This window comes from Crassostrea angulata, chromosome 6 (assembly GCF_025612915.1).
Source record: "Crassostrea angulata isolate pt1a10 chromosome 6, ASM2561291v2, whole genome shotgun sequence".
Taxonomy (NCBI): Eukaryota; Metazoa; Mollusca; class Bivalvia; order Ostreida; family Ostreidae; genus Magallana; species Magallana angulata.
The window spans coordinates 49790016-49812222 of NC_069116.1; the positions used below are offsets into that span (position 1 = coordinate 49790016).

Here is a 22207-nt window from a genome sequence, read left to right on the forward strand (position 1 = left end):
TCTTAAGATATTAAGTGAACAGTTCCTGTATTAGGAAAATCAGGGAAGAGTTTAATTAAAAAATAGAAACATATACTTGAGAAAATCACAAAAATACTGAGAAGATCCGTTTATTTTCACACTCAGAAAGTATACACTAAGGAAATTATATGGATATTCCAATTAAATTGCAAGATACTATATTTGCCTTAATTCTTGTGAGAAAAAAAAATCTATTATCTTGAAGGGTTGGGGTGGGGGTTGGGGTTGGAATTGCATCAATGAACATATGCCAAAAGCCAAGTACACACGTAAAGTTTCTCATTTCAATATTTTTGGGAATGTGCACGAGAGTTTAAGAAAATTCACTAATTGAAATATTTTTGAAATTTCCAATATGAGGACAACGTTAAACCGAAACAACGTGTTCAAGGAAACTGTGTACTAAAGTTGCTGTAACCCTTTTTGTGGGGTTTTATTGACGGTTCAAGTTTTTCTCACTTAGTCAAGGCTTGAAAATGTGTGTTTAGAATTTATACATACACGTACTGTGTCATTTTTAATCTTAAGTAACGTCATTTGATTTTTTTGAGCAAGCCTTTTCCTATTCATCTTTAAAATTCGAAATACATGTGTTAATTTTGATGCATTTGACATAAATATTTGGTTACTTTATCTAAATAGTAACTTGCTAATGAAATAAAACAATTTAAGAGATGAATATTCCCACAGCTAAGCTATATTGAGAAAAATCTCTCACATGAAAATGCGAAGAAGCTATTTTATCACAAGTAGTACATTTATTTTTCAATCGATTGCATAGAATAACAATAATCCCCTTCATCTCTCTCTCTCTCTCTCTCTCTCTCTCTCTCTCTCTCTCTCTCTCTCTCTCTCTCTCTCTCTCTCTCTCTCTCTCTCTCTCTCTCATAAATTCTAGCTTCTATCATGCGGGTTATTATTAATTAAAGTGTTATCTTTTTTTTACATAAACAAGCTTTAATTAACTGTTAATTACCCGAATTCTCAAGCAGAATATATAGGTCGATCATACTTAATGTTTTTCCATAACTGTGTATTTAAGAATAAAATTTGATGTCATAACACCAAATTTTATTTTTAAATATTCATTTGTAGAAAGATACTAATATAATACTTAAGACTATGGGGTCACCGGGACCCATCATTCTTATATTCGAGCGTTTCTTATCAAATGTTAAGCCAAACAATGCATTTTACCTTACGTATACTTAGACATGTCTATGCTCTCGATGTTTTAATTTGAAATAAATAATAAAGATCGTAAGGTAGGTGATGTTCCATGGTAAAATTTCTTTGATATTCAAATAGACGTTTGAGATATTTCTTCTCGTGATTACCGGTATACTTAAAGTAATAAAATTTTTTAAAGTTTTTAAAGGTTTGTAGATTTAAGAACTACAGTCATCAAATCCCTCTGTCTTGTAGAAATCCAAGAAACATATCCTTTTATTTTATTATTTTTCGAATGACTGTAAATTAATCAGTTTAAAAATGTTCAATGGGAAAATGTAAATTAATGAAGTTTTAATAAAAGATTACTATATATATCAGCTTATATTATAATAACAATGGAAGAGTCGTTAAAACACTAGTTAGTATAACCAATTACTTAAAGGTGGGTATATAGGTGACTGGTCATATTTGAACACAAGGGCAGCGTAACCAAATTTTTTTTTCTGGGGTTTTTTAGTTACACCATTGAACACACGCGTTTTCTTCATATTGCACCATTGAAATCAGTCTAATGTAGAGAAATCCCCCAAGTTAAAAAAAAAAGATAATTAAGACTTGCAAGTTGTACATTTCCTTTGCCAGAAGGAGTATGATTTAACTTTATTTGGACAATTTTTTTAGGGCTGGGGGGGGGGGGGGTGCGACCTCCTTTACTCCGCCACTGATTTACCGCTTATTCTATAAAATGTTTCCCTTTCCAAGTTTTGTGGCATGCAACATAAATGATAATTGATTAATAATTAAGTAATAGAAAGTGTTAGACTTTTATGCATCCCCCATCCTTTGTAATGTTTAATGTCTAACCTACATCTTCACTATAATCAAAAAAGGGACCCAGCAATTACATCTGATTGACTTACGATACATATACATTGATTTCTTTGTTTTAAATGATGGGGTGTATGGGTCGTATTTGACTGAAAACAGAATTCTTAAAAAGTCGAGCTATTCAACGATAGTATTTTGTACGTAGATTTACATGTATATGTACATTAATTAATGAAGCAAACTATCTAAAAGTTATTTTGATAATCTTGGTTGCAGTTCGCCCTTACTCTTAAATTCACCTCCATTATATCTACATGTAGATATGTCATTAATAAAGTGGTAAAAAGTTTTCATTTTAATTCATATACATGTATATATGATTAAATTATAGCATATAATACAGCAACGTTACAATATGAACAATATTATATGTTTGCACTGCATTTTATTTAGATTAAATGTCTTGTGTACGACTTTGAGAAAGCTTCAAAGCTTACTCAGAAAATCGCCGTTTTGTACTCAGCCGGGGTACGAGTATGAATATGAAAAAGTTTTATAACCTCGATACCTTGAGTACGAGTATGATTTGGAGCACAGAGTACGATTTGGAGTACGAGATCGTACTCAAGAAAGTTTTATAACCTCGGGGCCAGGCTGAAATGTACATGCCCCGTTTATCGATTGGTCGAAAAATACAGCGGCTGAAACTTGAGAGGAAATTGACAGGTCTGAAATTGACACGCCCTGTTTATCGATTGGTCAAAACCTACAGCGACTTACAAAACATCACGGACTGCATGAAAAAATCATGATGATGTCAGACTCAAAGTCTCACAGGAGACGATTTGGCTGTTTCATTTAGCTAACGTACTAATGCACATCAACAGCAATTTAGTGAATTTTGCTTACTCCTCATAATCAATTTATTGATTTGTTAAAAGAGAGATGTTGATATAAACAATAAAATGTTTTCTTTGATGATTCATACGGGTTATGAAGGTAGCGATCATTGCAGAAAAAAAATAACATAACCCGCTAACGCGGGTTATGTATTTTTTCTGCAATGTCACTACCTTCATATCACAAATGAATCACCAAAGAAAGCATTTTATTGTTTTAATGTAGTTCACCGCATGTTGCGTATATTATATAGACAGAGCTGACCAGTGATATTTCATGCCGATCCTTCCTTGTTAGCTCACCTGAGCTGAAAGCTCAGGTGAGCTATTCTGATCACATTTTGTCTGTCGTCCGTCTGTCCGTAAACTTTTCACATTTTCAACATCTTCTCAAGAACTACTGGGCCAATTTCATCCAAACTTGGCACAAATCATCCTTAGGCAAAGGGGATTCAAAGTTTTGAAAAGTAAGGGCCACACCCGTTTTCAAGGGGAGATAATTAGGAATTTATGAAAATTTTCAAGAAATTTTCAAAAATCTTCTTCACAAGAGCCAGAAAGCCAGGAAAGCTGAAACTTGTGTGGAAGCATCCTCAGGTAGTGTAGATTCAAAGTTATGAAATTCATGACCCCCGGGGGTAGGGTGGCGCCACATTGGGGGGGGGGGTGTTAAAGTTTTACATAGGAATATATAGAGTAAATCTTTAAAAATCTTCTTCTCAGAAACTAATCAGCCAGGAAAGCTGAAAATTGTGTGAAAGCATCCTCAGCTAGTATAGATACAAAGTATGTATTATGTTTTATTGTGCATTGTCTTGATAGTTTGTATTATGACTCCATTAAGCTGATTTTATCATACCTATTGTTTCTCAGGTGAGCGATGTGGCCCATGGGCCTCTTGTTTTTAAACTGCGTATTACGTCATCACTTTAGGACCTCTGAAGTGCTGCATCTCTACGTTCAGGTATGTTTTGAACGTAATATGAACAATTCATGAATGAAAAGTCTTTACAAAATGTAGTTAATATTATGAAGAAAATACTGCGCACTTTTTACACAAAAAAAAATTATAGTACCTGTTACACTAATCAATTGAATCATGTGTACTGTACTGGGCACTACTGGCCTATGTAAACAAATGTTTATCAGTGGTCTAAAAAAGTATGTATAGAATGACATTACTGTGTATTGATTCGTCGTTTTGAAATATACCGTCCTTATTTATATGATGTGTTACTAGATAATGGAAAACATCATTTGTTAAAGTCAATGTACGTTTTACAATAAGCATGAGACACTAATTCTGATAAAAAAAATTCGGTTGGCAATCCATTGAGGTTTACAGCTGATTTTTTTATACTCGTGTAAGTAGGCCTATAAGTCGAAGGTATGTATATTTTTTTTTGCAAAGAAATAACTGATATAAGTAAATAAATGTATTTACCCCGTGTAATATAAATTGCAATAAACAGATCTCGCATTAGCAAGATAAGTTTATTTGGGTTTTTTTTTAAAAAGATAGCAGGCAGTGAAAATATTTTTTAGGCTTTTATTTGATCCTGTTGGAGCTAAACATTCAGATATAATAATAATATATTATATATTTCAGATGTCGTAAATCGTTCCGATACTTTTGTCCACAGTCTGTAAATCATGTATATAGGTACAAGTACATGTACATATTAATTTCTTAATTGCTGGTGTTAATAGATGATAGCTAAGTAATTCATAACTCGACTTCGATGTAACATAATCAATACATTCCATTTCTTTAATTTTACAGATATTTTATTGGATTTTATTTTACTTTCAGTTAAAATATATTCCGAAATAGTGTACGTATGGTCACAAAGGTGTATGCAACAGTAAATGGATTATTTATTTTATGCTTCACTACAAAGCTACATGTACTAGAGAAGGTCGAATAAATCTGCAACTTTTAGCTCTCCGTGCATGAATTTTTACTATATACAATTTATGCGGTACGCGTTCATTCACAAAAATTACAAAAAATACTTTTTTTTGCTACATTGTCAGGAATGACATATATATATATATATATATATATATATATATATATATATATATATATATATATATATATATATATATATATATATATATATATATATATATATATATATCCACACACCAATATGACATTGTGTTAATTCATTACCCCTAAAATTTAACAAGTTTTGCTTTATTAGGTGTCTCGAAACCTTTATTTAGAATATGTTCCTTGATCACATCAGCTGTCGTTTAAACTGATTTCATCTCTTTTTCCAAAATGATTTTGGAAATAAGCGATGGAATCATATTCTCGGCATGTGTTAATGCAATTAAAAACTGCAATTTCAGAAAGAGAGAAAAATCCTGAAAATAATAAAATTTTATTGAGACTTATTTAAAATACCTTGGCTTACATTCGACTTCGGTGTACCAAAGTTTTCTCCGCTCAGTCACGAAAGTATGTATTACTACACGTGTTAACACAGATTGCCAGATAGGCAAAAGATCTGACCGCAAGTGAGATTTTCATCCAAGCATGTTAATTTTCCAGGTCTCTCATTTGATTATCAGAGTTTACCAACCCACACCAAACTTCGTTTAGTTATTTATAAAATCAAGTAGTATCCTCGAACTTGCCATATGAACAGTGTGGACTGTTAATAATATTACATCGAAATTAATAATTAGTTAGTGCACAGTTGTGACAATGTTTAGTATGAATAATATCCAAATGTGTATCTCCATATGTTAAAAAAATTAGGTCTAGTTATATAGTAAGTAAGTATATATCTAGTAAGTATATTTTCATTTTGAACAGAAACATGCATTTTTTTTTCTTTAAAAATGCGGACAGAGTCACTTTCACAGACATCCGTTGAAAGCGCATAAAAAAAATATTCCATTGATTAACAACAATACGAACAAACAAAAATTTATACAGTTCCAAATGACATTTTTGTATAGAGTAATTCTGTGCATTTCTGGTAGTATAGTTTGATACTGTAGCGCGCTAATTTTTTTTTTTGGGGAAAAATATCCATTACATAACTGGGTAAAATGTTTCGGTCAATCTTATACATGTACATTGTTTTTAGCCTGGGTATTTTCCTTCTACTATAAAGCATTTCCCACCCAGTTTCAAGGAATAAAGATTCCTGAGAAGCAAAAATAGGTAAACCTGTAACAATTCTTGCTGCAATCAATTGTATTTTTTTCTAATTTGTCAGAATCAGCTGTGATAGAACATCCTCCCCATACATCAGATTCAAATTGTAACTGGGGATTTATAAATAAAGTATATAGTAGTGACAGTGATTTTCTGTTAATAAGTTTAAATTCTTAAAGTTTTTTCATTAATCCCAATTTCTTTTGAGCATTTGCTAATAATAATAATAGAATTTATATAAGATGACCAGGAAAGGTCCTCAGAAAATATATGCCATTGGGTGGATACGAATTCCAAATCGCATCCTTGAAATTTTAACGTAGGGGTTACTGTATTACGTTTATTATCAAAATAAACAGCCTTAGTTTCTGAAGAATTGAAACTTAAGAGACGTTTCTTAGACCAAACATCTAAAGAACAGGGGACGTTATTGGCCGAAATTTGCCGTGTTTCAAATATACACAGCATCAAACATTTTAAAAAGCCTTGAATTTATCAAATCCAATGGTATATAACTTATGTATGTGACTTAAACATATATATCATGAAATGTATGCTGAAAACTGTTCCATTTTTAGCAAGACTTCGAAATTTTAAGTCTACCTGTGTTGTAAAACATACCGGTATCTGTGCATGAGTTTCGGGCTTGTGAACCGCAGATAACAAGTTTAAATTTGCATGCGTTTCATTTCAATTTCATTGAACTTTTGAAATCATAAGTGTTAAAAATACAAAATTGTATATATTTTCGCCTATATGACTTACAAGTATATACTTCTGATGCATTATGCCACATTGCATCTTTTCTAATCAAGAAAATTTCTGTTGATTTGATCGAGACACTATTCCAAGGTGTAGTGAGTCAGTCACATGTAAATTATACAAGTACCTTACGGCTTCCATTGGTTATTCACTAAAGTACAGGAAGCAAAAGCTTTCATAATCTTTCTGATAACAAGTCTTAATTTTAAATGCATGAACAATGAACTCGAAGAAGTTAGGGGAAAAGGGGGAGGGGGTCTTCGACTTTCTGAAAGTTTGATAAGCAATCTCAATTAAAAAATATCATTGGATGAAAAAGAAATGGAAATGGTAATGATTGAACTGGACTTGAAAGATGTTAAAAACAAATTGGATCTGTTCATGTTTGTTTCAAAATATTGTTCGCACCCAAATCTACACTCAGAGAGAGAGAGAGAGAGAGAGAGAGAGAGAGAGAGAGAGAGAGAGAGAGAGAGAGACGGGTTTTACACGTGTAGTTTTCTGCTTAAACAACGTAGTATGTAAACAAATAAACTTTCACACACAGAGTGTGTAAGAATCCTAGTATACATTAAAACATTATAAAATACTTTAATGTCAAACATTTTTCTATTTTCTTCGGTGCAGCTCGCGGGCTGATTTGATTGACATGTGTAGTACGTGGACTGAAACTGCTTCCTTGGATTCTGCTACAATGTGCATTACTGTAAACGATAACATATCAGTGAATTACAAATGAAATCTCTCTCTCTCTCCCTCCCCTCTCTCTCTCTCCTCTCTCTCTCTCTCTCTCTCTCTCTCTCTCTCTCTCTCTCTCTCTCTCTCTCTCTCTCTCTCTCTCTCTCTCTGTTTCTTCAGATACTTTATAGAAACTTTATTTGAATGTTTAAATTGTCTAATAGAGATGAAGTCGAAAATTTTAAGACAAGATCATGGAAGGAACTCTATCTAAGTGTTTTATATGTCTGATAAAGATGGAGTCAAAAACCTTAAGTCAAGATCATGGAAGGAACTTTATCTAAACGTTTAAGGTGTCTTATAAAGATTAAGTAAAAAACTTTAAGACAAAATCACGGAAGGAACTTTATATACCGATCCACTGATTCTACGATTCCTTCTATAAAACCGAATATACCGTATGCACAGTGTAGGAACGGAAGTGTACAGTTATGGTCATGTGATCAAATCCTATGAAGCCCAAAGGGCATTTACTAGTATTACAGTGTACTTATTTTTACATTTGAAAAAGGTAAACCGTTTAAAATTGATAATGTTTAATGGAGATTTAATGTTTCAAATATTTCATCCGACAAGTGATAAGTGCGTGCTATAATCACTGTGACGCCATTTAAAATTTCACACAGAATTGTGCGTATTCGCTTTTCTGTACATGTGTAGGTTCATAAATGGAAGCATATTTGCAAATGTAAATAGATTTGATCACGCCCCGGTCGTTCTTATCGCCTCACAATTCTCAAGGAATGATTCCTTATTATTTACATGTATATATTTCAGGCACGTGTACGTAGCATCGCCCCCCCCCCCCCATTTTTGCGTAGTACCCAGCGGGCATTTCAACGTTGAAACAACGTTGTTTCAACGTCAGGCATCAACGTTGAATCAACGTTGAAATAAGGTCGCATATGAAAGTTGAGGCAACGTTGAAAATGTAACGTTGTTTCAACGTCAAAATTCAACGTTGATTCAACGTAGAAAATGTGTTGAAATCTGGTTTAAAATATATAGATATGACAATGAAAACAAGTTAAAATTAAGTGATTTATGTAAAAAGTTGTTCATAAACATATCGTCTTTTATTACGTTGTGTTGTTTTATGTGTTTTGACAATTAATTTAAAAAATCCAAATGTGTAAAGTCGACCTTTATTTAAATCCTAGAAGTTTTTGAGTATATCCTTTGCTAAACAACTTGTGTATTAAGTCCTCGTTAAAAAGTTGAACTTGGCATTTCAAAATGTTTTAAATAAGGCTGTAGGAGAAACCACGTACATTCCGCCAAATGGTAGCTATGCTTGTTTTCCATGACATGAAACAAAGGATGTCAACACAAAAACGTAGAATCCACAATAGTCAGTTCATCATATGCATTCTGCAGACTGATTTAAAAAATAACTCCTAAGATACTCCAGTGTAAAATATAAAATAGTCACAAATTAATCGTCCAAAAGCTAAAATCCCGGCATTTTACTGTACATAAAATCTGTGTAGTGACTGCACGAGGTGTACCTAAGAACTGACTTTCTTTGTTCGCCACATAGCGTCTTTAGCGGTCAAGCTGACATAGAGCAGCCTGGTAAATTGCATAACTCCCTTGATCAGCAGTGCTTGCAGTAGTGATAGGTCCGCGCATCCCCTTCTCACTGACCCAGTTAAAATGCAATTAGCCACTTGCAGTACTCACAGCTCAATCTCAAATTTCTTGTATGAAAACAATCTTTTTTATAATCAAAATACTGAAAGTACTGATAGACGGAGGCATCATTTCGGAGGAAATTAAACTAATGACAATACATGTATATGATTTTTTTATTTAAGGAAAAACAGCGCGCTTACCCTTATCATGTTAGGATAATCGCAAAGCGGTTTATTATTATGGCAATTTAAGGTCGCGAGGATATTTTTCAGGTTGACATCAGAGTTAGGTAGATAATATTAAAAAAATTTGTGTTGTTCTCTTATCTTAACCTTATAAGCTTGCTAATATATTACTACTTAAATGTGTTTAATCTTTACAAAAAAGGAAGGAGGAAATTATTTTGCATCACAAAACGACATTGGAAACTCATTTTACTGTACATGTTATTAAATGCATACAACTCGAACTAAAAAAATACAACGCAAACTATTTATGTACACATTTCTTTTCTTGTGTATATTTAGTTTAAGTTGATATTATTTCCTATGTATAGTGATTTGCAAACGAAAGGTTGAAAACGGTATATTTTAGAGGTTTCCACACCTGCTCAAGACAAAAGATAACCTCTAAATTGCAAACTACTTTGTCTAACTGTACAACACCCCCCCCCCCTTTTCTATCTTGCAAAAGGGGTTTCTTCATTAATGAGTGTCGTCGATCCAGATATTCTCGTATTACGATCGTTGAGAGAGAGAGAGAGAGAGAGAGAGAGAGAGAGAGAGAGAGAGAGAGAGAGAGCGTTTTAGGCGTAATTTTACGTACATTCATTTAAAATATATACTAATATTATATATTCATAAAATTAGTATCCACAAAAGAATATAATACATTGTGATTGAATCCAGCATGCATTTTCAGTCAAAGTCCACGTGTTACCCCTGTTAATCAAATCAACGCGCGAGGTGCACCACGTGCTCCTTCCAAGATAAGGGAAAAACGTTTCGTTTTAAGTTTTCATTTCAAGTGAGGAGAACTGAATTATGCCTAACAATAAAGTATTCTACACTGTTTGTGATGTTTTGATTTCTAGCAAAGAGAAAAAAAGTATGTCTAACAATGAAGTACATGTATTTTACACTGTTTGTGATGTTTGATTTCAAGGAAAGAGAAAGGAAGCACGCCTATCAATAAAGTATTCTACACTGTTTGTGATGTTTTGATTTCTAGTAAAGAGAAAAAAAATATGTCTAACAATGAAGTACATGTATTCTACACTGTTTGTGATGTGTGATTTTAAGTAAAGAGAAAGGAAGCATACTTAACAATGAAGTATTATACACTGTTTGTGATGTTTAATTTAAAGAATGATATATACTGTGACAGTGTTTGTGAAGTTTAATTCGTATACTTCTTTTTTCTCAAAAGAAATATCTCTCTCTCTCTCTCTCTCTCTCTCTCTCTCTCTCTCATTAAGCCTATGGACACAATAAACACATGAACTTAATTTTGCTATTTATTTTGAATTTGCAGATTATATATATATATATATATATATATATATATATATATATATATATATATATATATATATATATATATATATATATATATATATATAATTAAAACTGGAACCATACTACTGAACTTGAGTTCTCTGCAAATTCAAAATAAATAGCAAAATTAAGTTCATGTGTTTATTGTGTCCATAGGCTTTATGAGAGAGAGAGAGAGAGAGAGAGAGAGAGAGAGAGAGATATTTTTTTTTTAAATACACCGACTTCCCAAATCACTTGCGGGGAGGGGGCAGCTGTAAAGAGAGATACGTCTCCGCGGGAGATTAATTGATAATATGCGAACGGTATACGACAGAGACAAAGAAGCACACCATGTTTATTCATTGAATCTCATAATTATTCATTATTTCGACCACCGCTAGATGGTGCTTAAGGAATCCTCATTATTTGACGTCACGGACAAGACAATCACAATATACGGAGGCTGTTGAACAGCCACCGTCTAAAAATGAAATGTGAAATATTAATTTAAATTTTCATTTAAAAGAAAATAGATATTTTAATTGGATAAGACAATAAAATGTTAATTTTATTGGAATATATATAAGATAAAATTGTATTCAAATTAACATTTAATATTTGTAAAAACACGTCATTTAATGCTTCCACTTTTCAAAATATAAGTAAAACCTAAATTAAACAAATGATAAAGAGGTTTAAATTTGAAAATATGTGTTAAAACGTTGCTTCAACGTTGAAAAGTGGTTGATGTCTTCAACGTTGAAAATAAGTTGGGTCTTCAACGTGGAATCAACGAGTTATGGTTTGGGTTTCAACGTTTAAACCTCAACGTTGATTCAACGTTGAATAATGGTTGATCAACGTTGCAACTTGATTTCAACCATTTCTCAACGTTGAAACAACGTTGTGTGCCCACTGGCTATTGTATTATACATGCAAAAAATTGAATTAACATGGAGTTGTCTCCCCATCCCCACTTCTATGGGATCATGTAAAATATTGAATTAAAAATAAGAAATAAACAGTAAAATTGGACATTGAAGTTAAAAAACAAAGGTAAGAAAATTGCAGTCAAATAAGAATATAAAAAAACTAAAAAAATCTCAAATATCGCCTAATGTGACAACCAAGATGCTATATGCTGCTTATTTATGTCAACATGCAACTTAGTTATGTTCACATTTATTTATGTCGGCATGCAACTTTATAATGTTCACATGCTACTTATTCAAATCGACATGCAACTTAGTTATGTTTACATGCTACATGCAACTTAATTATGTTCACATGCAAGATAAATATGTTGACATGCAACTTAGTTATGTTCACATGCGAGATAAATATGTTGCATATCGTCATTTTTTCCTATTAACATAATTAAGTTGCATGTCGACATAAAGAAATTGCATGTCGACATAAAGAAGTCGCATGTCATCATAATCACATCAATGTATGTGAGCAATAATTGAGATTTTTTATAATTCTATTTTTGATTGCATTTTTCTTGCATGTCAACATAATTATGTTGCAAGTTGACATAACTATCTTGCATGTCAACATGCTTATCTTACATGTCAGCATATTTGATAGAAACATAACTTGCACACATGGGGCAGAGATATGCCACCATAGAATATAACTACTTACACACATTAATTCACACTCAGACTCACATACCTGGCCAACACGATTGCATTCATCCTCCTGTGTGACGTTGCGTGAGCTTTAATGCATGTTAATGCCTGTGTGGGTTATATAATAACAGAACTACATGTATACATGTATTGAAAATTATCTTATGCAGTTTTGGCTTGTATAGAAAAAAAATTGTTAATAAGTGGCAAAGGAAAAATAATAACGATGTTTATTTTTTATACATAAGCCCCTTGCTGTGATTAGACAACGTGTTGTTAAAATCGTGGCTGTTCAAACAAAACACCCTTATAGCTCATGCGCGTTGTTTGTAATCGATAGGTACTTCGCGGGAGAGTAAACAACGTGCTGTATACCCAAGGCAAGGGGGAATACCCGGTCAACGCAAAGCCAAGTCAAAGGGCAGTGTCTACAATTTAAACACCGTAAAGACAGTCATAAAAAATGAAACTTTAAAAAAAAAAATCACTCAGCTAAAAGCCTATCTCTAACGACAGAGTTGAACGGAGTTTTGGCCTAATTATGATAATAAAAACTGAGATAAAAGAAGAAACCCCTTCCGTACCTTTCGGGGCATGGGACTGATAAGACCGATATCGAGGTATTCGCACGGCCGTCTCCGTCGCTTTGAGTTTTGAACTTTCTGTCCAATAATTTGAAATAGTTTGTTATGCCGAGTAACAATTTGTACAGGACAACAAACTGAGGCTGGCTTAGTTTCTGTGTCATTTTCTGGCGTATTATTTTTACCTAAATTGGAATTAATTTGAAACTATAAACAGGTATGTACAATTAATTAAGTGGTGTTGGCAAATGTCATACTCTCGCGCCGGTCTGAAAAAAAAAATCGGATAGATGGGCTCCCGGGTCTTCATTCGAAAAATTTTCAGACCGGTGGCTGTCTTTTACTTCCCCACACAAGAAATTCATTCTGTTAGAATGCCTAAGTACATGTTGTGTTTTGTTTCCCCGAATGTTCGAATATATATATACCAGTATATACATGTACATTTCTTATCAGTATGCACGTGATCACTTTTCTAAACAAAGACAAACTATTTCGTGTTCTGGGTGTATCTCCTTCTTTTTGTGCGAATGATATTAAATTAGCGCTTAATCGCTATATATAATGAGAAAACATGATTAAAAAAGCGTAAGATCACTTTGTTGGTCTACACGAGAAACGACAATCAGCCAATTATGCCTATTATTTACTATTACTTATGTGCTCCTTTTTACTGAAACTTGAGACTAAAAAACATAATGGTTAAAAATACAATGTTAATTATAATATGATCGAGACAATGTATACCAGTGTATGCATGGTGTCTATCATCACTGTTTTTGATAGGACCTGGAGTGGGTAATAGGAGACTACCTACTTTTCCACTTTGTGGCACAATCTGATGTGTATATGTAAATTATGTTTCCTGCTTATGTCAGATTTCCACTTTTTTCTTTTAAACTTTTTTCCTTGTCGGGATTACTTGAACTTGTCAATCTTTTATTTATTTTAATTTGTTAACAGGCCATCTGTAAATTTTTAACATAGAATGGAAATTTCATGGTATAAACGCTGTATATGTACTTATTTGGCTGATTTTATCTGTTAATCTTTAACACTTTGAACAAATAACAAATCAATCATTTTTATGGTCGTAAAATGAGTATTCGTATGAAATATAAAGATGGCGGCCAAGGTATTCACTTATTGGCATTGAATTGCAAAACATAATGATTGGTCGAGACACAATGCCCAAGGTTTGTAGCGTTGCTATAGGTGCTATAGACGAATTTCCAATTTCATGGATCCTCCTATAGAAATTGGTCTTGTATGAACATGTTAACCGAAGTTGACTCATTTTGAATGTTTTCAGTTTAATAAGTATAAAATTAAATATTTAGAGTAAAATCAGACACCCTCAAGGTATCTTTGGGTGAATTAAGGGTAGAACATGTGTTCTTCTAAACATGATGATTACATGCAACCAGTGAAAACATGATCTGGAACAAAAATTTTGAACCATTTCTTTTGGCGGAAAAGACGAAAAGAGAATGGGTACCCAGGGTTGTCTCTAAAAATTGAAGTAGAAGGGAGAAATAAAAAAGTAGAAGGAGATCTGGAGGTCTAGCTAATAGCTACTGTAGATTGTGTTTGAAATGCAATAATAGCCGGGTAATTACGTCACTTTAGGCGGGGAAATTCCCTGCCTCCTGGGTCTTAGAGACAACCCTGGGTACCTGAAGCTAGGTTTTGTAACAGGTACTTTCCGCCCATCAGGGATGGGGTAATGGTAATTTGTAATGGTAATTGAGTGTAATTAATTACAAATTTTGATGTAATTGGAAGTAATGTGTAATTGGCCACATTTCCAATTACATGTAATGGTAATTTAATTAATTACTTTTAAAAAAGGCATGTAATTCCAATTACTTTCAATTACACACTGATAACCATATAAATATTAAGCTATCCACTACCCATTTTCCCCCCACAATGGTACATTAGATCAAGTTCGAAGAGTAGTTAATAGGCATTAAACTATTATTATATATATCATTATAATACTAAATATTTTTCAAAATGGATTTTTTCAGTGATTCAATATTTAATGATAAGTTTCCCAAATTGAATTAAGTACATGTATTTGATGATTTGTTTGATCTCTTTTTTCTTAAAAAATACTTATTTCCCTTCTTATTAGAATAATTAGTGTGTCAATTATCATTGAATTAGTTTAAATCATCACTGTTTAATTTACGTACAAAATCAGTGTTATCGAAATTATATAAACTATCAAGTCATGCTTTGTAATTGATAACCTAAAATACACAGAGCTAAAATGCATGGCTTCAAATGGGTTTAAGTTTTTGGTGCCTAACATGTCCACAGGGTGTGTTCCTTTATTGCTAACATTTTGATAATTAGGTAGAGAACAACAGGTGTGAATTGTGTTTTGATAACAATTAAAGTCTGCCCTCTACCCGAGATTAACCTGTACTTTGACATTGTATTTACAAAGAAAAAAAATAGTGTATAAAAATGCAAAGGAGAAAGCTTTCATATAATAGTTTTGCATGCAAGAAATACTATAGGTGTAGGTTAAGGGACATGACTTTTAAATGTTTATTGAATATCAGAAATTATGGGACACCTCCATATTGTGACTACCAGTACCTGCATTTTAAAATAAACAATAAAAACCAAATTTATATTTTTTCTTTCCAAAAATTGTAACTAATTATTAGAATAGTTAGCAAATTCTCAAACAGTGAAATTATTTTGATTAGTGGGAAATTTTATTCATATTATAGATAAACCTCCTTAAATGTTTATATGTTGTATATAAATCATGGTTTTAGTAAATTTTGATGAAAATGTAATTTGTAATTTAATTAATTACATCTGCAAAGTAATTGTAATTTAATTAATTACATTTGAAAACTCTTGTAATGGTAATGGTAATTTAATTGAAGAATTTAAGCAAGTAATTGTAATTTAATTAATTACTTTCCATTGTAATTGACCCCATCCCTGCCGCCCATACACAGGTGTAGGCAAATAATGGGAAAAGGCACTTTAATATGTAAATTTATGGTAATTTATTCTATTGATTTTCTCAGTTTAATTACCGGTACTGTGAAAAGTTTTATATTCTAGGAATATATAGAGTATGTGAAAGCATCTTCATGTACATGTAGTGTCAAGATTCAAATTTGTGAAAATCATGACCCCCATTAGTCAGGGATGGGGTAATTGAAAAAAGTATTTGTAATTGAGTGTAATTAATTACATTTTTAAAAGTAATTGAAAGTTATTTGTAATTGAGTCTGTCTTCAATTACAAGTAATTGAATGTATTTAAATACATTCCAAAAATATTGTGTATTTTCAATTACTTTTCAATTACATCTCAATTACTTTTTTTCCAAGTTTTAAATATATCATCATCATCATCATTTATTTATTATAGTGACATGTGTTACATCTTTTACAACTAAGTAGTATAAAATTACATATATCAAACACCCAGCCCATTGGACCTATAAGTCACTGTAAACACTAAGTAATAATTTTAATACATGCGCGAGAATTTACTTTGTCTTAATTTAAATGCAGAATGTATAAAATTAGCAGTTTGTCTTGGAAAATTGCAAATGAGAGTTTGAAATAAATTGTCTTGAGATAAATATGAATTATTCGAAAAATTAACACTTTTATAAAGTTCACTTCTGAGATTGTTATATAGATCACATTTTAGGAGAAAGTGGAATTCGTCCTCTATTTCGTCCAAGATACAGAATTTACACGTGCGCTCAGTGGCAGGTTAAAAAAGGTGTCTTATAATGATAAATAGATTTTATACATGTTTGGCATTGACTTTTGTTTATACAATAATTTAATGTCCCATAATGTTTCATATGTTTATACAGTCAACACTGCCCAGGGCAATAGGTAAAGATCTTATTTTGTGGAGGTGTGAACTCTGTTAACACCCAAGAACCCCCATTGATTTTAGACTTAAGGGAGTCAAAATATCTCATTCTTGTGAATTATAGCAACTATTATTTATATATACTGATATGCTGTACTGCCGTAAGTTGTACTTTCTGAATAAACATAGTTTTAATATGTGAATAAAAATTAATTCACTGTAGAGAAAATATTATTCAGAACCAAAAATGAACTCAATGGTACTTAATGAATTTAATGTTAAAGAAAATTTTTCTAGAAATTTTCAAGAAATCTGATCTGAACTGAACTATACAACCTTTAAAAACATAACCGTACATAAAGCTATGTATATCTTAATGCTATTAATATATGTATATGTTCTCAAGATTTAAAAAAATAAAACTAAAGTATTTGAAATGTAATTAATTACATTTATCAAAGTAATTGAGAGTAATTAATTACATTTTAAAAAATCAATGTAATTGTAATTGCAAGTAATTGATAAAATTGTCAATGTATTTGAAAGTAATTAATTACTTTTCAAAGTAATTGACCCCAACTCTGCCATTAGTAGAGTAGGTCCACAATTGGGGCAAACTTTTACAAAGAAATATCATGAATATTAAGAGTAAATTTTAAAAAATCTTTTTCTCAGAAACCAATCAGCCAGGAAAGCTGAAATTGTGTGGAAGCATCCTCATGTAGTGTAGATTTAAAGTTGTAAATATCATGACCCCCATTAGTAGGGTAGAGTGGGGCCACAATGGGAGGTTGAACTTTTACATTGGAATATATAGAGTAACCTTTGAGTACCCTGTTTGTGTTACAGTGTTATAGTTGCCATAGCTTTCAACACACTTTACAAACAAAACATATGTGGAATGTAAATATATAGAATTAAGTACTGCAATATATTTAAACTGAACATGTAATAATATTCAGTTATTCCATGCCTGAGCAGTCAATAGACCAGAATATTTTCCATTGGTGGAGGGAACAGCTCTGTGTGTTCTATTGCCCAATTCAAGTTGCAGAAGGCAGTACATTGAGCTTTTCCTTGCACCAAGTGAAAAACTTTCTGATCTATTGAAAGCAGCTTGGTCAGAGTTTATATGATATAATGTTTTATAACCATTTTTAGGTCACCTGAGTCACTCAGGTGACCTATTGCAATTGGTCTTCATTTGTCGTTGTTCTTCTATGCATTAACAATTTAATATTTAACTTCTTAATATGAACAATGCCAACTGTTACCATTTTTGGTATGAAGCATCTCTATGGTAAGAGGAATCTAAATTGTTAAATTCTGTTATCGGCTCTACAACCCCGAATGCCACAGGCGGGGCCAATTCTGTTAAAAAAAAAAGCCGAATTTTCCAAAATCTTTTTTACTCCCACACATATGTGAGAAAAAAATGAATGCATGGTAATGATGTCCATGAAGCCCTCTACCAAATTGTAAAATTCATGGCCCCTGGATCGGGTTTTTAAGGCTCTAAGGTGGGACCCATATGGCCATATGGTAAAATTTATGTATAAAATCTCCAAATTTTAGAAAATTTTCCTCTCCACTCCTATATTCAATGTATATTTATTAAAACCTAAATACATGTTTATTATTTAAATATATGTGTATGATGTCCATGAAGTCTTTTACCTAAATTGTGAAATTCATGACCTCTGGGACATGGGTTAAGCCCTTAGGGTGGGGCCAAAATAGCTACCCGGTATATATGGAAAATGTGTGTATTAAATCTTAGCAAATTTTCTTTTTTACAAAAAAACTGAATGCATGGTTATAATGTGTATGAACTCTGCCTACATTGTGAAAATCATGACCTCAGGGTCAGGGGTTTAGGCCATTGGTGGGGGGGGGGGGGGGATATGGCTATTAAGTGTTAACTGCATATAATATATGCTAAGAAATCTTCTGTAACTCTCAGACATCTGTAAGAAAAAACTGACTTCATAATTATATATGTTAACCAAGAAGTCTTCTACCAAAATTTTAAATTTCATGACCCCAGGAGTATGGGTTATGACTCTTGGGAGGGGATATTTAATGGATGCATAGTATTAATGCATGCTTAAAAATTGTCTTTTCTACTCCCACACATGCACCTGTAATGAAAACTCAATTCATAAATTTGTAGACCAGGAAGCTCTCTCCAAAAATTATAAATTTCATGTCCCCCTGGGTAGGGGTTTCGACTCAAGGTTTTGACTTGAGGGCAAAATAGTCATAGTGTTATATTTATTTAAAGTTTAAAAATATCTTCTTCTTTACTTTTGCTGATGCTGAATAACAACTGGCTGCATAAAGAAGAAAATTTAAGCTATCTATCAGTATTTGAATTTCATGTCTCCCACTGTAGAGATTTGAATCTAGGGTGGGGCCAAAACACTTGTATAGTGTATAGGGTAGGGGTTTTGATTTAATTAAAGGACAGGTGACACAAAATCATTTTCTTCAAAAATCATTTTCTTTGATAAATATAAATCAGTTTATAACAATTTATAATAATTTATAATAATTTATAATAATTTATAACAATTTTTTGACTTAATTGAGCTGAGTGTTCTTATCTGATGCTTAAATTAATGTAAAATGGGACATTTTACATTAATTTAAGCATCAGATAAGAACACTCAGCTCAATATTAAGTCAAAAAACCCAGCTGTAGGTGATCTCAGAGTTTTGCTGATCTTTAATGAGGAAAGAAATCCCTGTGTGTTATTCGTCAGAGACGACCTAGTCAGTAATGAGCTTCATACCATTACCAGAGCAATGGACGACTGATTTTTTTAAATAAAACACTATCAGATTAAAGTGAATTTATATATAAAAAAAAACAACATATTTTATTGAATAGCTTAGTGTATGAAAATGCTATGATTGAAAATAGAAGATTAATTATCATCCTGTCATCAAGACAGGCAACATATATGTGTTATATAGATTCTCAATATTTAGTTATTATATATATATATTTGGAAGTACATTTGAAAATGCATTTTGATCCATCTTCCAGATCCAGAGCATTGCATGATTTAAACATGTTAGATAAGGTTGATATTATAATCTAAATATTTTTTCTTTAAAAAATTCTACTTTGAGCACAATGAGTTAGATTTTTATTATATCACAAATATAAATCATTTTTATGGCTTACGGCCATCTAGTTGCCGGAAAATCTTTACGGCAAAGAGTTCAGTTATCTGAACATGCGCGACAAAAAATAGTTCTATTCGAATGTTGCAATGTTGCAAAGTTAACTGTTTGTTGTTCATAATAAATATCTTTAGGCAAGATTATATTTTCCATATGTTATCATCACTTATGTTATTGTAACCAATATGAATTGACCTTATTTAAATAAACTCGAAATCTAACGCGAATGAATATTAAATGCAGTGTTTTTGCATAGAGGTATACTGCCCCCCGCCATGCATCACACAGTGCCGCCATGCTTTCCGCTATGCATACTTACATGTATTATAAGCAAAAATTCTTTTCCCAATTCTTTCAGATCCTAACAGTGATAAGTAAATGTAAAGTTGTCGTTATTTCGTTCAATCTTCATAAAAACGTTTGCACCCGCAGAGAGCGTCGCTAACTTCGATCGACATCGATCTCAGCAAGGGGGGAAGTGTTTAACGGTTAAAGGAATGTACTTATGATTGAGATATATTGAAACTGGGATTATAAATCGGTAATAAATGCATAAATTGAGGGCAATTACTACTTGTTTTAATATAATGTGCCTTCTTCGACACCTCCGCCATTATCGAATATTGGGGGTTTTCCAAGATCTAAAAATAGCACAATGTTCCCTCGATGGAGTTACCTTGGTTGTGCTATGTTTGAACTGTTTATTTGTCGTAAAAATATTGGAAACTAGAGACCAATTGTACTCAAATAAGAAAACAATATACAGTTAAGCTTGATTGCAAGTCATATACAGAAGCGATGTCACATTACTATACCATAGAAACATCGTATAGCATGGTATAGTATGCCTCTGAAAATGACTGTGTACACATGTCATGTGAAGAGAGACTGACTGCAAAGTGTGCAGTAATTAATTTTAATTAAATTTGGTGTCAAAACAAGTTTGCTGTAATTGCATTGTTCTGCCTGTTTCTTGCCCCCCCCCCCCCCCCCCAAGAGTTTATCTCTGTACAAAGGGAAAAAAATAAAACAGAAGGTGTTAGAACTGCCTTGTGAATCTATATTTCTTATAAAAGTTTGTGAAGATCAGCCTCTTAAAAAAGTAGAAAAAAACCCAGAAAAATATGAATAAATATACATTTATGAAATACAAATAAAATGGAATAATACTTGTTGGTGTAGATTTTACGAGAATTCATTAATTATAGTACATAACATGCAGTACATTTCATCATTTGGTTATATTATTTTTACGGGCAATGATTTCGTGCTGGCTGTGGCACTGTTACGCCGCACCGTGCACCAACTCTCGCGCAAGTTCATAGTACGTAGGAATTCAAGGTATACTGATATTTGAGAGCATGTTGGTTTTAAGTGTTTTTGTGTCCTATATCGTGGAATGAATTTACAGTTAATGCACTTCAGTCATTGGATATTGGAGTTTGAGTCTGACATCATCATAATTATTTCATGCAGTGAGTCTATGATTTTCCTAAAAGCAATGGTGGTTTCAACCAATTGATAAAAGAGGCATCTAGATTTCAATCCTGTCTGTTTCGGTCACTAAGGTTCGACCAATCAACAAATGGGGCATGTTGATATCGGTCCTGTTAGTTTCTATAGATCTATGAATTACATGTAGCTAGTTACTTTCTATAGAGCTATAAATAAACTAAAGTTTCCGTAAGAAATAGAGGGAATCATACTCGATCCATGTAAATATAGTCATATCAAACCCGTAAGCCATTATGGCCCTTCAGGCCTTTGATTTGTGTACCATTTGTAACAATAGCTGGTGTTGCTGTAAAAAAAAATTCATTCATACATCACGGCTATATGGGATACATTTTAACTGTGGCGAAAGCCTTTAGATTGTTCTACATGTAACATGTGTAACTAAGCAGAGTGTAGTGAAATTATAATAGCTTTATTGTAGGTTTAAAGCTTGGTTACATATATGTAAATGTCAACAATACTGTTTGTTATACTTTCATGTTAAATACTGAAATCTGATTGGCTAAGACGCAGTTCATAATCCGTTCTATTACCCTCAGCGTTAGCAACGCACCTAGCAACGGGTAACATTAAAAATTGTTACATGCGTGAAATGCGTGTACGGTTCGCTGTAGAATTCACGTTATTCCTATATAAAAGC

The 22207-nt window shown here is 32.4% G+C and overlaps 1 protein-coding gene across 1 annotated transcript in view; it reads left to right on the top strand.

Annotated features, from left to right (window-relative positions):
* Window positions 1–12884: 12884 nt before the first annotated feature.
* Window positions 12885–22207, top strand: part of LOC128188076 (uncharacterized) — a 28951-nt gene continuing 19628 nt past the window's right edge. Inside the window, exon 1 of the mRNA XM_052858879.1 lies at window positions 12885–13207. The gene's annotated coding sequence lies outside the window, so the exon portion shown is untranslated. The remainder of the gene's footprint in view (window positions 13208–22207) is intronic.